This window comes from Muntiacus reevesi, chromosome 6 (assembly GCF_963930625.1).
Source record: "Muntiacus reevesi chromosome 6, mMunRee1.1, whole genome shotgun sequence".
Lineage (NCBI taxonomy): Eukaryota > Metazoa > Chordata > Mammalia > Artiodactyla > Cervidae > Muntiacus > Muntiacus reevesi.
This window is the reverse complement of record NC_089254.1, coordinates 52,894,749-52,911,159: the sequence shown is the minus strand read 5'-3', so window position 1 is coordinate 52,911,159 and position 16,411 is coordinate 52,894,749. Positions and strand designations below refer to the sequence as shown.

General features: G+C 42.3%; 1 non-coding gene across 1 annotated transcript; it reads right to left on the bottom strand.

The window, feature by feature from the left end:
• Nucleotides 1–12,477: 12,477 nt before the first annotated feature.
• On the bottom strand, nucleotides 12,478–12,568 carry LOC136171277 (small nucleolar RNA SNORD116). Its single transcript, XR_010663821.1, has one exon. It is a non-coding gene; the product is annotated as a small nucleolar RNA SNORD116 (small nucleolar RNA).
• Between the last annotated feature and the right edge of the window lie 3,843 nt (nucleotides 12,569–16,411).

Genomic DNA, 16,411 nt, shown 5'->3' with positions numbered 1-16,411 from the left:
CAGTGAGTGGTGTGGACCTACTAGACTAAAAGCATCAGGGTAGGGATGTGTCTATTACAACCCACAGCTTCTCATCCAAGTGAACAGTCCTCTTTACAATCCATGGTCTCTCCTGCCCACCCAGCTTCTCATCAAAGGCTGCTTCTGGACCCCCTCAAATCTTAGCCAAGTACTGAAAATTATAAGGGGTGAATCCCAGTTTGGTACTTGGCCTGATTCAAATGAACCCTGTATGGTAAATGTTAAATACTTATGTATAGTTCCTCTCCACAAAATATCAGTTAAGTTGCTCAGTCATGTCCAATTCTGTGACCCCATGAACTGCAGCATGCCAGGCCTCCCTGTCTATCACCAACTCCCAGAGTTTACTCAAACTCACATCCATTGAGTCGGTGATGCTATCCAACCATCTCCTCCTCTGTCATCCCCTTCTCCTCCCACCTTCAATCTTTCCCAGCATCAGGATCTTTTCAAATGAGTCAGCTCTTTGTATCAGGTGGCCAAAGTATTGGAGTTTCAGTTTCAATATCAGTCCTTCCAATGAACACCCAGGACTGATCTTCTTTAGAATGGACCGGTTGGATCTCCTTGCAGTCCAAGGGACTCTCAAGAGTCTTCTCCAACACCCCAGTGCAAAAGCATCAATTCTTTGGCACTCAGTTTTCTTTATAGTCCAACTCTCATATCCATACATGACTACTGGAAAAACCATAGCTTTGACCAAATGGACCTTTGCTGGCAAAGTAATTTCACTGCTTTTTAATACGCTGTCTAGGTCGGTCATAACTTTTCTTCCAAGGAGTAAGTATCTTTTGAATTTTATGACTGCAGTTACCATCTGCAGTGATTTTGGAGACCCCAAAAATAAAGTTTCTCACTGTTTCCACTGTTTCCCCATCTATATGCCATGAAGTGATGGGACCGGATGCCATGATCTTGGTTTTCTGAATGTTGAGTTCTAAGCCAACTTTTTCACTCTCCTCTTTCACTTTCATCAACAGGCTCTTTTGTTCTTCTTTGATTTCTGCCACAAGGGTGTTGTCATCTGCACATCTGAGGTTACTGATATTTCTCCCAGCAATCTTGATTCCAGCTTGTGCTTCCTCCAGCCCAGTGTTTCTCATGATGTACTCTGCATATAAGTTAAATAAGCAGGGTGACAATATACAGCCCTAACATACTCCTTTTCCTATTTTTAACCAGTCTGTTGTTCCATGTCCAGTTCTAACTGTTGCTTCTTGACCTGCATACAGATTTCTCAAGAGGCAGGCCAGGTGGTCTGGTATTCCCATCTCTTTCAGAATTTTCCACAGTTTATTGTGATCCACACAGTCGAAGGCTTTGACGTAGTCAATAAAGCAGAAATAGATCTTTTCTGGAACTCGAGGCTAGGTCAAGTGTCTATAAGTCCTTTTGTAAAGCCTGTCCAAAAAAGTGGGGGCTGTCTCTGAACCCCTGGAGAAGAACTGTCCATGTTAGTTTTTGGGAAACATGAGTCTCAGGGTCTTGCCAGTTGAAAGTGAAAAGGGGTTGGGAGAGGGGATGGAGGCAGATGGTGAAAAAAGCATCTTTGAGATCTAATACCGTGAAGTGGGTTGCAGTCGGAGGTATGGTGGACATGAGGGTGTAAGGGTTAGGGACTACTGGGAATGTTGGTGTGACGACCTCATTGATTTTTTTTGCAGATCCTGGACCAGTCTCCAAGAGTTTGGTCCCTTCCTTACTGCCAGAATAGGGGTGTTGTGTGGTGAATGGGTAGGAATTAAGATAGAGGCTTGAAGAAGACGGTCTATGATAGGCTTAAGTCCCTTGTGGGCCTCCAGGGTAAGAGGGTACTGTTGTTGGGTGATTATAGTCGAGGGGATAATGTTTGGCTATGGATGTGTGGTCAGTGTCCCAGACTTGGGGGGTCTAAGGTGTGTGGATCCAAGGGGAGGTCAGGGGTGAGGGATAGGGATAGTCCAGGTGTTATCTTCATGCAGAATATAGAGACTGTATCGAGGAGGGTTATGGTAATAAAGACCCCCAATTTGGATACCAAATCTCTCCCTAGGAGGGCCATCGGGCATTGAGGCATTATGAGGAATGAGTGTATGAGGGTCGATTTTCCAAATCGACAGAGTAATGGAGGGCTGATTTTTGGCTTTAGGGGAACTCCAGAGACTCCCTTGATTGTGAGTTCTGAGTCTTGAGTTGGGCCAGAGTAGGAAGTTAAGAGAGAGAAAGTGACTCCAGTGTCTACTATAAAGGAGGTCTTTTTCCTGGCCACTACCCTGTCTACCCTAACTTCCGAACTCGTGTCTGTGACATGGGCTGGGGGGCTGGAACCCGGGCCCCGCCATTGGAACAACTCTCATAGGGTTGGGCTGGGGTTCTGGGGAGAAGTGGGGATCTCCCCAGGGGCGCCAGGGCATCCCTGTGGATATTCCACTCTCCAGGTCTGGGAGATGGGGACCTCCCCAGCAGTGCCAGGGTGTCCCTGGGAACGGTCCATCTTCCAGTGTCCCCAGTGACCACAGGTTGGGCGTGCTTTTGTGGGGGGCCATGGGTTCAGGCATCCTTTGCCCAGTGTCCTGACTGGCTGCATCGGAAGCAGGGTTCAGGGCGGGGTGGGGGGAGCGCTTTTAAGTCCCAGTCTGGGATGACTTGGGCCGGGCTGATCTCTTCCCTTAATTGCTGCCAGCAAAAAGGCATATTTAGCTCTTCTCTCATAGTCTTTTTCTCTCTTAGCCTCCTCCTCTCTATTATTGAACATCTTGAAGGCTATTTCTAGAAGGTCTCTTTGGGGGAGTCTCAGGGCCCTTCTCTAGTTGTTGAAGCTCGTGTCTAATGTCAGGGATAGACTGGCTGATGAACTGAACATGAAGGTAGAGTAACCAGCAGGAGTGGTGATATCTAGGTTGGTGTACTTCTGGACTGCCTCTGTGAGGCTTGCCAAGAATAATGCTGGGTTTTTGTCTGCCCCTTGGGTGGTTTCCCTGACTTTATCATAATTGACATGGATATGAGTATTTTTTCTAGAAAGCAGGTAATCATATGATTGAGTCTCCTGATACCTGGGTCACCGGGCTGGTAAGTCCAGTGGGGATCTAATTGAGGCACTGCCTCATCAGCAATTGGGTTATCATAGTCTGGGTTATGTAAGTGATCAGCGTGGGCTTTTGCTGCTTGCCAGATACAGTCTTTTTCATCTGGGGTGAGAGTGGCATTTAGGATATAATATACGTCACTCCATGTGAGGTTATAGGCCTGGGAGAGTCTCAGGAATTCTTTTCTGTATCTGGTGAGATTTTCAGAAAATGATCCTAACTTTTCTTCTGTCTGGCTCATGTCTGACAATGAAAATGGCACATGGACTCAGGTGGAGCCCTCTGGTCCTGCCACCTCTCTCAGGGGAAACATGTGCTGGGTACGTGACCACCCACGTGGCAGATGGGGAGGGGAGTGGGGAGGGGGAGTCGGGGAGATGGGGTAGCAGGGTTGAGGGAGAGTCAGGAGAGGTTTCAGGGTCAGTAGGTGAGTTGGATGAGGGGGATGGAGAGGGTTGGCGGGATGGTGGGGAGGGAGGGGGCTCCTCCATGGGGTTGAACTCCGGGGGTGTGGATGGTAGCTATTGGCGGTTAGTTGAAGAAGAGCCCTTTTGCTTGGGAGGCAAGGTGCATAGAAGGACCTCCTGGGTGGAGTAGGCCTGGCATAGGGAGGGCCTGCTCTGAAGGGTCCAAAAGGCTTGGGCATATGGAAACTCTGACCACTTGCCATTCCATTTAAGGAAGTCAGTGAGATTTAAAAAAATGCTAAAGTCAAATGTGCCATATTCAGGCTAGCAGTCTTGGTTGTTTAATTGGTATTGAGGCCAGATCTGTACGCAGAGTTGTTTTAAGCTGTTAGCTTTGAGTTCAGTAAGAGCGGTTTGAGATTTTTGAGAACACAGGCCAGAGGGGATTCTTTTGGGACAGATTGGCCAGACCCCATAATTGAAAGGCAAGCAGAGGCTCCTATTGGGATTTTGAGTTGTCACCCATAGTCACAATAGGAGTTACGAGAAGAGAGCTCTGTGTCGAGGTGGAGCATCCCCCACCATCGCGTACATGGTGGCCTGAGGCTGGGGGGTCCCTGGGACCCGGAGAGGACTGAGGTTTAGGGCGCCTCTAGAACACTGAACGGATCTTACCTTAATCTAGGGGCCGGCTTGAGTGGAGTGTTGCATGTAGAGCAGTCGAATGGCAAGAGTTCCCTGTTTCGGAGGTCGTCAGAGAGAGAAAGGGGATAGAGCTAGAGGCCTGGGGGTAGGCAAAGCACCAATAAAAACTTAGGACAAGGCTTGCACCGCTCATGAAGGCATTAGGAGAATTTATGAGCCCTGGCAGAAAGGGAGCTGGGGGCAGGCGTTGATGCTCCCAGACTCTGGGAAAAGGGAAAACAGTGAGAGGGAGGGAGAGTGAGAGAGAGAGACAAATGCCTCGCCCTCTCCTGGGTTTTGGCACCAAAAATCTAAGGTATAGTTCGGGCTGAGGCAGAAAAGGAGGAGAGACGACCTCAATGGAGGTAGGTTACCTTTATTTAGGCAAGGAGGGCTGGCAGTCAGCCTAACGACCAGGCTGAGCGTGAGAGGGATCAGGGAGGCTCCATATTTAAAGGGAGGTTTGTGGAAGCAATAAGGGAAATGTTAGTTAGGTGGGACATTTTGGGTATTCTTTAGTTGAGATGGCATTTGTGGTTGAACAGGGGGTGGGAGGTTTTGGGCAGGGGGTGATAAGTTCCCTGGACAAGGGGTGATGAGCCCCTGGCACTTGTAGGGGGTGGAAGATTTCTGGGCAGGGGAAATACATCCCAGGTAGATACAACCGGCCGGGAGCATCAGGGCAGGACCTAAAGTTCAGTTTTGTTTTCTCTGAAGTTAGATGATTCAGCAAGAGCCTTTGAGACTGTTTTTTTCTTTTTTTTTTCTAGGCCCAAAGACGCTTTCATATTGAGTGCAGCACTTTCACAGCATCATCTTTTAGGATTTGAAATAGCTCAACTGGAATTCTATCACTTCCACTAGCTTTGTTCATAGTGATGCTTCCTAAGGCCCACAAAAAAAGGCTTTTCCTCAATCATGTAATTTTTTTTCTCAGTGTGAACAGTTGTGTGTGTATTGACTAAAGAGACGTACTATGCCTGCCTGCTCTGTGTCTGGCCTTGAGTACAATCATGACAAATAATCTCTGCCCTCATAGGGTTTATGCTCAGGTGAGAGAAAAAAGTAAATACAAATTATTATCTGCAGCCTGTTTTGATGGGTAGGGTGGAAAATTTTTAAATTCAGTATATCCTGGAGGATTCAGGGATTATTGATAACAGAGATGAAAGTTCAGACAAGTTTTTGTGTTTTTTTCCCTTACAGATTGGAGGAACAGATTAGTGATTATTTTTTAAAAACAAAATGCTTTTGAAATTTTGCGTGAAATTCAAATGGAAGTTTTGCATAAAATTTTGGGGCTTTGGTGAGGGGAAAAAAAACATAAATATTTGACATCCTGAATATCTTTGTGTATTAGGAATCTTTTAATGCCTCTTTTGTATGCACTTAAAGATTCACACCAGCTATTCAGTTCATTGAATTTAGCAGCTGTGTCTTCTGCTTAGCTACTAGTTTTATTTTTCCCTTATTCTTTGGAAATGAATGCTGTATGCAAATTGTTAGGTATACTTGGTAAGGTGTAGGCCTACATGATACCATCTGGAATTGTTAAAATGCATTTCACGTATACAGCTGTTTCATGGAAGAAAGTTAACAATGGCATTCTATTTACTACACCAGGAAAACTTGCTGTGTTCATTCTAAATCATTATCTTTTCAAGATGGTATTTCCAATGCCTTATCAAGATTTTTGCAATAGGAAATTTAAATTCTGCATTATTGTTTTAAAAATAAGTATTTTTCCATTCCGTTTCCATTTCACTGCATTTACTGGCAAGCTACTAATCTCACTTTCTTTGACAAACAAAGTGCTGCTTACTTTTAGACTGGTGGCCTTTATTTGTCCTCAGGAGCCTGCTGGGAACCATTCTCTGCGCAGATTTTTAGATGTTTGATCTGGAATCTAATGGAATTGGAAAACAGAAACATGTAGAAACGTGATTTTCTCATCATCTATCTTCTTCTGGTAACACTAGAGAGAGATTCACAGCTTGTCTTGTTTGTATGTGACAGCCCTCAGCGCTTTCCTTGAGAGAGGAAGGCGCATGTGATCTAAGGTCATCCACACATTAGCAGGACAGGCATTCTGGGCTGACCTACAATCCTGTGAGCAGAGGGAGTGCATGAAATACTGCCTCTGCCTTTATTAGGCCCTATTAATCTTTGCAGAAATGCAAGCCTGTAGATGGCTGCTCTGCACAGGTTTCTTCCAGTCCCCTATCTGGGTATCAGGAAAAATGTGCAACTAGAACAAGAAAAGTAGAATCCCATAGCCAAATACTTACTTGCTCACCCTTCTCGAGCTGGGTCTTACCTTAATTCACCTTTATTTCTTTGTGACTTCAGGTCCAGATAGAAAGGCACATATACTATCTGGAAGTGAAGTGTTCTACATGTGGGGTGGTATATCAGTTAGTGGTTGTTTGTTGCAAGCAGCAGACCAATAAAAAATGAAGCAGATCATTTGGCTTCATGTATTTGAGAGATGAATACATTAATGCATTATGGCAATGGCCTCATCTTAACATTATAAATATACTATAAAATGCTCTTCCATAAAAATATCCAAGTAAAACAGAATCTAGCACACAGAAAAGAACCCAGTACTCTTGCTTTGGGAAGAAACCTGGCAATGTGTATTAATAGCTAGGAAAATGATCATACCCTCTGACATAATCTTAACAATCTTATAGCAATCAAAAAGGTTTGTTCTTGTATTAGGCTTATATTTTTGGTAAATTTTCAAAATGCATTTAATATTGACTTTCATTTGGAGAACAACTTCATAAATTATGATTCTGTGAAATACAAAATTTAATCAGTATTTCAAAATATTTCTTGAATAGCTTTGTGACCGTGGAATTTAACACTGTCCAGTCTGTGGCTTCAAAAAAAAAGTCAAAGTGAAGTCGCTTAGTCATGTCCGACTCTTTGCGACCCCATGGACTGTAGCCCACCAGTCTCCTCCATCCATGGAATTTTCTAGGCAAGAGTACTGGAGTGGGTTGCCATTTCCTTATCCAGGGGATCTTCCTGACCCGGGGATCGAATCCGGGTCTCCCGCATTGCGGGCAGATGCTTTATTAGTGTTGCAGTAATCACTCCCAAAGGGTACCGTTCCCTGAGATGTGTGGACTCAGGCAGAGAAACTTATTGCACAGAGGGCTGGTTTAGAGCCAGCTCGCTGATTTTCTGAAACTCACGAACATACTGCTGCCTTCAGCTGAGGGTGCTTTTCACTTAGAATTTGGATCAAATTTAGCACCAAAAGTCTTCTGAAGTGAAAGGTCAGCTATTTAATAGAATAGTTTTAATTAAATGATAATGGCTTTTGTGTTATATAAAAAGAAAGTAAGCAAGTTCCAAAATGGAAGCCTGAATAACTAATTTTAGTGAGGAAACCAGACTTATGAACACAGCAAAGTTCTTATTAATTACTTTCTTTAATGAAAATTTGTTTTTTTCCATTTACCTCTGCATTAACTTTCATAAGTGAGTGTATTTCCTCTATTTATATCATGTTTTTAATTACAGTAGGTATTGCTGAGTCATCTCACTCAGAATATGAAAAATAGAATAGGAATACTGAAGATAGACTGCGGTTGCAACGTGAGATGAACTTTAAGTACATTGATTAAAACTCAATATTCTATTTCAATATTCTTTTTCAAGACCAAATTTTTACGCCAGATATATTATTTGAAGTCAAAATGATTTTTCCTCCGAAATTAGCCATTTATATGTCAAAACTGAAAATGTTTCTTATTTCAGTGAATAGAAATATGGATGTTCATTATTGAGTTTATGGTTACTATGGTTAATTTAAACAATAAGAAGCAGAACAATTTTGTGAAAATTTGTACTCAAGTGAAATTAACAATGGAATAATCAGTATATTTAATGTGCACATAAACAGATATGGTTACCACTGTTTACATTGGGATCACTTATTAGTGAATGTATTACCTACTCAGGTCCTTGGACTCTAATCAATAACAATCAATAAGAGGTATCAATTGCTCAGTTCAGTTCAGTTCAGTCGCTCAGTCATGTCAGACTCGTTACAACCCCATGAATCACAGCACGCCAGGCTTCCCTGGCCATCACCAACTCCCGGAATTTATTCAAACTTATGCCCATTGAGTCGGTGGTGCCATCCAGCCATCTCATCCTCTGTCGTCCCCTTCTCCTCCTGCCTTCAATACCTCCCAGCATCAGGGTCTTTTCCAATGAGTCCACTCTTCGCATAAGGTGGCCAAAGTATTGGAGTTTCAACTTCAGCATCAGTCCTTCCAATGAACACCCAGGACTGATCTCCTTCAGGATGGGCTGGTTGGATCTCCTTGCAGTCCAAGGGACTCTCAAGAGTCTTCTCCAACACCACAGTTCAAAAGCATCAATTTTTCAGTGCTCAGCTTTCTTCACAGTCCAACTCTCACATCCATACATGACTACTGGAAAAACCATAGCCTTGACCAGACAGACCTTTGTTGGCACAGGAATGTCTCTGCTTTTTAATATGCTATCTAGGTTGGTCATAACTTTCATTCCAAGGAGTAAGCGTCTTTTAATTTCATGGCTGCAATCACCATCTGCAGTGATTTTGGAGCCCCCCAAAATAAGGTCTGACACTGTTTCCACTGTCTCCCCATCTATTTGCCATGAAGTGATGGGACCAGATGCCATGATCTTAGTTTTCTGAATGTTAAGCTTTAAGCCAACGTTTTCACTCTCCTCTTTGACTTTCATCAAGAGGCTTTTTAGTTCCTCTTCAGTTTCTGCCATAAGGCTGGTGTCATCTGCTTATCTGAGGTTATTGATATTTCTCCCGGCAATCTTGATTCCAGCATGTGCTTCTTCAAGTCCAGCGTTTCTCATGATGTACTCTGCATATAAGTTAAATAGGCAGGGTGACAATATACAGCCTTGACATACTCCTTTTCCTATTTGTAACCAGTCTGTTGTTCCATGTCCAGTTCTAATTGTTGCTTCCTGAACTGCATACAGGTTTCTCAAGAGGCAGGTCAGGTGGTCTGCTATTCCCATCTCCTTCAGAATTTTCCACAGTTTATTGTGATCCACACAGTCGAAGGCTTTGACGTAGTCAATAAAGCAGAAATAGATGTTCTTCTGGAACTCTCTTCCTTTTTCAATGATCCAACGGATGTTGGCAATTTGATCTCTGGTTCCTCTGCCTTTTCTAAAACCAGCTTGAACATCTGGAAGTTCTCGGTTCATGTATTGCTGAAGCTTGGCTTGGAGAATTTTGAGCATTACCTTACTAGCATGTAAGATGAGTGCAATTGTGTGGTAGTTTGAGCATCCTTTGGGATTGCCTTTCTTAGGGACTGGAATGAAAACTGACTTTTCCAGTCCTGTGGCCACTGCTGAGTTTTCCAAATTTGCTGGCATATTGAATGCAGCACTTTCACAGCATCATCTTTCAGGATTTGAAATAGCTTACCTGGAATTCCACCACCTCCACTAGCTTTGTTCCTAGTGATGTTTTCTAAGGCCCACTTGACTTCACATTCCAGGATGTCTGGCTCTAGGTGAGTGATCACACCATCGTGATTATCTGGGTCATGAAGATCTTTTTTGTACAGTTCTTCTGTGTCTTCTTGCCACCTCTTCTTAATATCTTCTGTTTCTGTTAAGTCCATACCATTTCTGTCCTTTATTGAGCCCATTTTTGCATGAAATTTTCCCTTGGTATCTCTAATTTTCTTGAAGAGATCCCTAGTCTTTCCATTCTGTTGTTTTCCTCTATTTCTTTGCATTGATCACTGAGGAAGGCTTTCTTATCTCTCCTTGCTATTCTTTGGAACTCTGCATTCAAATGGGAATATCTTTCCTTTTCTCCTTTGCTTTTCACTTCTCTTCGTTTCACAGCTATTTGTAAGGCCTCCTCAGACAACCATTTTGCATTTTTGCATTTCTTCTCCATGGGGATGGTCTTGATCCCTGTCTCCTGTACAATGTCATGAACCTCTGTCCATAGTTCATCAGGCACTCTGTCTATCAGATCTAGTCCCTTAAATCTATTTCTCACTTCCACTGTATAGTCATAAGGGATTTGATTTAGGTCATACCTGAATAGTCTAGTGGTTTTCCCCACTTTCTTAAGTTTAAGTCTGAATTTGGCAATAAGGAGTTCACGATCTCAGCCACAGTCAGCTCCCGGTCTTGTTTTTGCTGACTGTATAGAGCTTCTCCATCTTTGGCTGCAAAGAAGATAATCAATCTGATTTCAGTGTTGATCATCTGGTGATGTCCATGTGTAGAGTTTCCTCTTGTGTTGTTGGAAGAGGGTGTTTGTATGACCAGTGCGTTCTCTTGGCAAAATACTATTAGCCTTTGCCCTGCTTCATTCCGTACTCCAAGGCCAAATTTGCCTGATACTCCAGGTGTTTCTTGACTTCCTACTTTTGCATTCCAGCCCCCTATAATGAAAAGACATCTTTTTTGGGTGTTAGTTCTAAAAGGTCTTTTAGGGCTTCATAGAACTGTTCAACTTCAGCTTCTTCAGCGTTACTGGTTGGGGCATAGACTTGGATTACCGTGATATTGAATGATTTGCCTTGGAAACGAACAGAGATCATCCTGTCGTTTTTGAGATTGCATCCAAGTACTGCATTTCAGACTCTTTTGTTGGCTATGATGGCTACTCCATGTCTTCTAAGGGATTCCTGTCCACAGTAGCAGATAGAATGGTCACCTGAGTTAAATTCACCAATTCCAGTCCATTTTAGTTCGCTGATTCATAGAATGTTGACATTCACTCTTGCCATCTCCTGTTTGACCACTTCCAATTTGCCTTGATTCATGGACCTAGCATTCCAATTCTCATGCAATATTGCTCTTTATAGCATTGGACCTTGCTTCTATCATCAGTCCCGTACACAACTGGGTATTGTTTTTGCTTTGGCTCCATCCCTTGATTCTGTCTGGAGTTATTTCTCCACTGGTCTCCAGTAGCATATTGGGCACCTACTGACCTGGGGAGTTCCTCTTTTAGTATCCTACCATTTTGCCTTCTCATACTGTTCATGGGGTTCTCAAGGCAAGAATGCTGAAGTGGTTTGCCATTCCCTTCTCCAGTGGGCCACATTCTGTCAGCCCTCTCCACCATGACCCATCTGTCTAGGGTGGCTCCACACAGCATGGCTTAGTTTCATTGAGTTAGACAAGACTGTGGTCCTGTGATCAGATTGGCTAGTTTTCTGTGGTTATGGTTTCAATGTGTCTGCCCTCTGATGCCCTTTCGCAACACCTACAGTCTTACTTGGGTTTCTCTTGCCTTGGACGTGGGGTATCTCTTCAGGGCTGCTCCAGCAAAGCACAGCCGCTGCTCCATACCATCAATTGTTATAGGTACTTAAAAACAAGTGACAGGTATCCTTGCAGGCTCCCCAAGGAGGGCAGGCTGGGGGTTCTTAAATGGGCTGAGGGTAGGGATAGACAGTTGGCTCAAGCTAGAAGGGAGACAGGTGGTTTGCCCACTTCGTTGGTGGTGCCGTGTGTAAGCGTCATGTGCCCTGCTTTTGTGCCTGGCACCTCACAAGAGGTAGTGGGTTTTGGCCCTTTTGTGTCTAACTGCACATAAATGTAGTTATTTTTAGTCCCTTATACTTCCTTCTGTTCTGTTGCTCCAGGAGACCTTTGTCCAGGTACAGGCACTCCAGAAAAAGGTTCCAGGTCCCAGCCTATCTCAGTAGCTTCCTTCTTTTCAGCATTTGCCTACCAATTGCCTCTGCTTCTTTCTCACTTTCACCTTATATATATAAAAACTTAAAATCTTTGTTTTAGCCAAATTACTCTATTGAAAGTGTCCTGAGAAATTAAATAATTTCCTAATTGTCATTGCCAATAATTCTTAACATATTTTTAAATGTTTAATATTATACTTTGAAAAATGCAGATTATAGCTGTACATCTCAGTGAATTCTCTCTTCTACAGGTAAACACTATCCTTAACTTTATGTTTTAGTTTTGCTTGATTTTTTAACTTTATGTAACTACAGTCATGCAACTCCCTCCCCCATTTCTTTTGCTTCATATGGTATTTTTGAAATTCTATTATAGAATATAATTTATCCATCTTACTGCTGATGGACATTTGGCCTTTGACCAGGTTTTGGCTGTTGTGAATAATGTTTCCATGAATTTTCATGCTCATATTTATGTTGAGTTATATATTTAGGAGTGGAATTCTATGTCATAGCGTGAATAGTTTCAACTGTTGTTGATAATGCCGGAAAGTTTCTTTTTTTTTTTTTTTTTGGCAACGTGCTGGACCTGTTTCGATGAGGAGATGGTAGTGAGTTCTCACTCATGTTATTCAGATTTTCCAAGGAATGCATGAGAGGGTGTCGTCATCGATCAAAAGTTTCTTAAAATGGTGGTGACGATTTATACCTCTACCAGAGCTGTGTGTGAGTTCTAGTTCTATAAACATGCTATTTTGAGTCTTAATTTTAACTATTTTGGTAGGTAATTAGTTATATCTCATTGCATTTTAACCCTCATTTCCTTAATTACTAGTGAAATGTGTCACTTTTCACAAGTATCTTGTTTACTGGGATTTCCTCTTATCTGCAGAGATGATTCAGGGCTCATGCTCATTTTTAAAAAATGGGTTGCTTGTCTGTTTCTTATTGATCTGTGATTATATGTGTACCCATATTGCCTTCTAGTTTGTGGGTTGCCTTTTTTGTCTTAACTGTATCTTTTGATGAATATATATTTTTAATTTCAACAAAGTCATATTTGTCAATTTTCTTTTATTATTACCACTTTGTATGTTCTATTAAAGAAGTCAGCCTCTCATCCTGAAGGCATAAGAATATTTCCTATATTGTCTAAATATGTTATTGATTTGCCTTTAACAATCATTTCTGAACATTGTGGTACAGACCAAACAAGGCTTGTAGGGACATTATCTAGTAAAAGTGGAGTATCTTAAATTTGATGATATGTGGCTCCAAGTCAAGGGCTCAAGCAGTTTTTACTTAAACAGAAAGTTATATACTCTAAGGTTCAGAAGAAGAAAGATATAAATAGCATTTTTAGAAACAGTAGTAGTTCATCCTGGTGGCTGTGAGCTTTGTGATTTTCCACTTAATTGGATTGAAATATTCCTGAGTGTGGTCAAGACTGAGTTCTTGGGCATGTCAGGAATGTCAGTCCAGCTTCACCGAAAACCATCAGTGGGGGGCCAAACACCTCACACAGAGGAAGAAGGGCTTTGAACTTGCAAAAAAGGCAATCATCTCAACTAAGAAATATATGTTTGGAGAAAATCATAGTCCTTGTTCTTTTCCATTCAGTTGGACTTTTATCTGAATTCTGGTGTTTGACGCTTAACAGAAAATAAAACTTGAGTCGTTTACTTAAGAGATAAATGTATTAAAGGAAATCATTTTAACTATTAAAGTGGAATCAGTTCTACAATTTGGTTTCTTTTCTTTTTTTACAACTCCTATTTTACACTTTGAGTTAGTAATACTTTCATGTAACAGCTAACAGATGAAATAAAGTATATATGTTATGAAGATGGATATACTGGTCTCACTTGCCTTGTTAAACTAACTTTCTGTCAGACAAAATAGTCCGGTGCTCCCGGTTAAAGAAATTAATAATTGTTAGGATGGTCAAGATTCCTGGAAAAGGGCAAGACTTGAACTGAGTCTTGAGTAGGTTTAATTTTAGTCATTTGAAAGGACTTGAGTAAAGAAATGATAGCAGTGTAAATTACTAGGCTGGGTTCTTGATGTGTGGGGGATGGTGGGAACATTCAAGTTTAAGTGAGGCCTGATTTGGAGGGCATCAGAAACTAGGGAGAGGGGTGTGGACTAGATACATCAGGAAAGGGGGAAAAGTGTTAGAGAAATTGAAGTGATGAAAGCATTGTTTAAGAAAGACTTACTGTGCAGTTGTGAGTGGAAGGAACAGCCATGGTGAGATGCTGTGACAGGCAGGCCAGCTGAGGGTTGATCATGTGGACTGCACAGGGGCTTTCAAATCAGAAAAGCCTGGCTGTGTTCCCAACTCTGCCATCTAGCTTCTCTAAGCCTCTTTTTCCTGGTGTTAACCAGTAATCTTCTGCTGGCAAGTGATTGAATCTCTTTTCAATCTGTGTTAAGACAAAAGGCATTGTACAGTAAGCTGGATTAACTCCCAAAGCTGAAGGAAAGCTGAACAGTCAAGCTAAGGCAACTGCGGGAATTCAAGAAATGAAACTAGAGATTCAAAACCACTAGGATTCTCTCTTCCTCTCTGGGGAAGGGCTGTGAGCAGATTTCACTATGAAATAGGGAATGTGGTAACTGGTAACTGTAGCTCTTCCTGGTTTCTTCACCAAGAGAAAAAGGACTCTTTCTAGAGCCACAGTTCTAAGTTTTGAGAAAAAAAACTAGCTTATGACCATAGTCAAGTTCCTTAACCTGTCTGTGCTTCTGTCTCCTTATCTGATAAAGGGTGAAAATACTAGGGCCTATGGCATAGTGCTGTTGTGAGGATTGAATATTGAAACTATTTGGAATAGTTGCCAGCACAAAGCTATTTTAGTTGTTGTGTCGTTGTCATTGGCTCATCCCCAGCCCATCATTACAGTTCCATGGTTGACCTACACATGCCTGGGAGGAGGGTTAATCAATGCTCTGTTGTTGGGAGTGGGGTGGGGTAGGAATGATGCCCCAAAGGACTATAAGAGGAAGGAAAGGGGTGCCAGGCAGACAGAAACAATAGCTCTCCTCCACACCTCATTTGTAAAAGCTTTACTCTTGAGTTATAATGTAACTTTTAGAATTAATAGTTGTGCATGTAAAGTGCCTGCCCCATCTCAGGCCTTTAAGAAATGTCAGCTATGCAATCTGCACATGAAAAAACCAAGGAAGGCCTGGGCTGGACACCAGTTATGGGAATTAAGAAATATTTTGAAGGAAAATCAGATAGACTTGGATTGGTTTGTGGACTGTATTCATGGTGGACGTAGACTGACATGTTTTATCTTTTGTCTGTGTTTTACAGCAAACAGCAGTCATATCCATGTGCGTTGCATTAAAAATACAGGTTTTGATACTTTCTCCTATGGGTGAGAGGGTTCCCCAGTAAGAGGTGCATTCCTGCAGTCTCTCCAGCTGGGTGGTATTCGGTCTATTTTAGTAGAATCAGACTTTAGCCTCCTGCCGGTCCCCTGGGACCTGGGTTATAGTTCCTTCTGTTGCAGGTCCCAGCAGACAAGGTAGTTCCTATAGTTGGCCAAAGAAAGAATGCTAATCCAAGAAAGTTGATGGGAAAGGAATCTTTTATGAGGCTCATGGGGTGTCATGGCTCTTGCCAGTTGCTAGCAGACCTCCCAGACATTTACTCTTTGCTCCACACCAACATTCACATTATTCAAAATATAAACCAACATTTATATCATTATATTACATGATTCCCAAATTTGAGTCTACGGGCCTCTACTAATTAAATCAGCACTCTTGAGGTTGTGTTTTTAAAAATCCATTATATGGTGCATTGAGGAGGGAAATTAGGCCCAAGAGTGATAATCCCAGACCATCTCCAGGCTCAGAAATGAGAGAGAGGCCTGAGTCAAAGAAGGCTTCGGGTGAGAAGTAGGAAACTGTCTTCATTTCAAACCTTTTGGAATGTGCAAAGAAGCACGCGAAGGTCTTTGTGTATATGATGTGCTCAAAATGAGCACAAAAAACTAGATTTTAGCAAAAACTTACCATTGTGACATTGCTCTGGAAAAAAAAAAAAAAAAGTATGTGAAAGGAGGAGTTGTGTAGGCCCTGATTGACATATGTTATCCTTGCCAAAAAGGAAAATCCTAGGAAGAGAACGAGGCAGAGAAACTGAACCTATGCTTTGTCCTACAAGGGCCCGGCAGGCCAGAGGGAATTAAAGAAAGGAGGTTGGGAATGAAACGGGGAAGGTCAAATGTAGGGGGCAGAAAAAGAAGCTGTAAACACTTGTAAAATGGGAGATTGTGAGGTATCTTTGCTTCAAGTCAATATTCTCTAACATGCAGAGAAGTAAAAGAGGAGTTACTATTTGAGATGTTTATTTGCCCTCATGTTAACTGTTTACGACACTCATTGACTAGAGTATTATTTGACACACAAAATGCTTGCTGCTGCTGCTAATCCGCTTCAGTCATGTCCGACTCTGTGTGACCCCATAGACGGCAGCCCACCAGGCTCCCCCGTCCCTGGGATT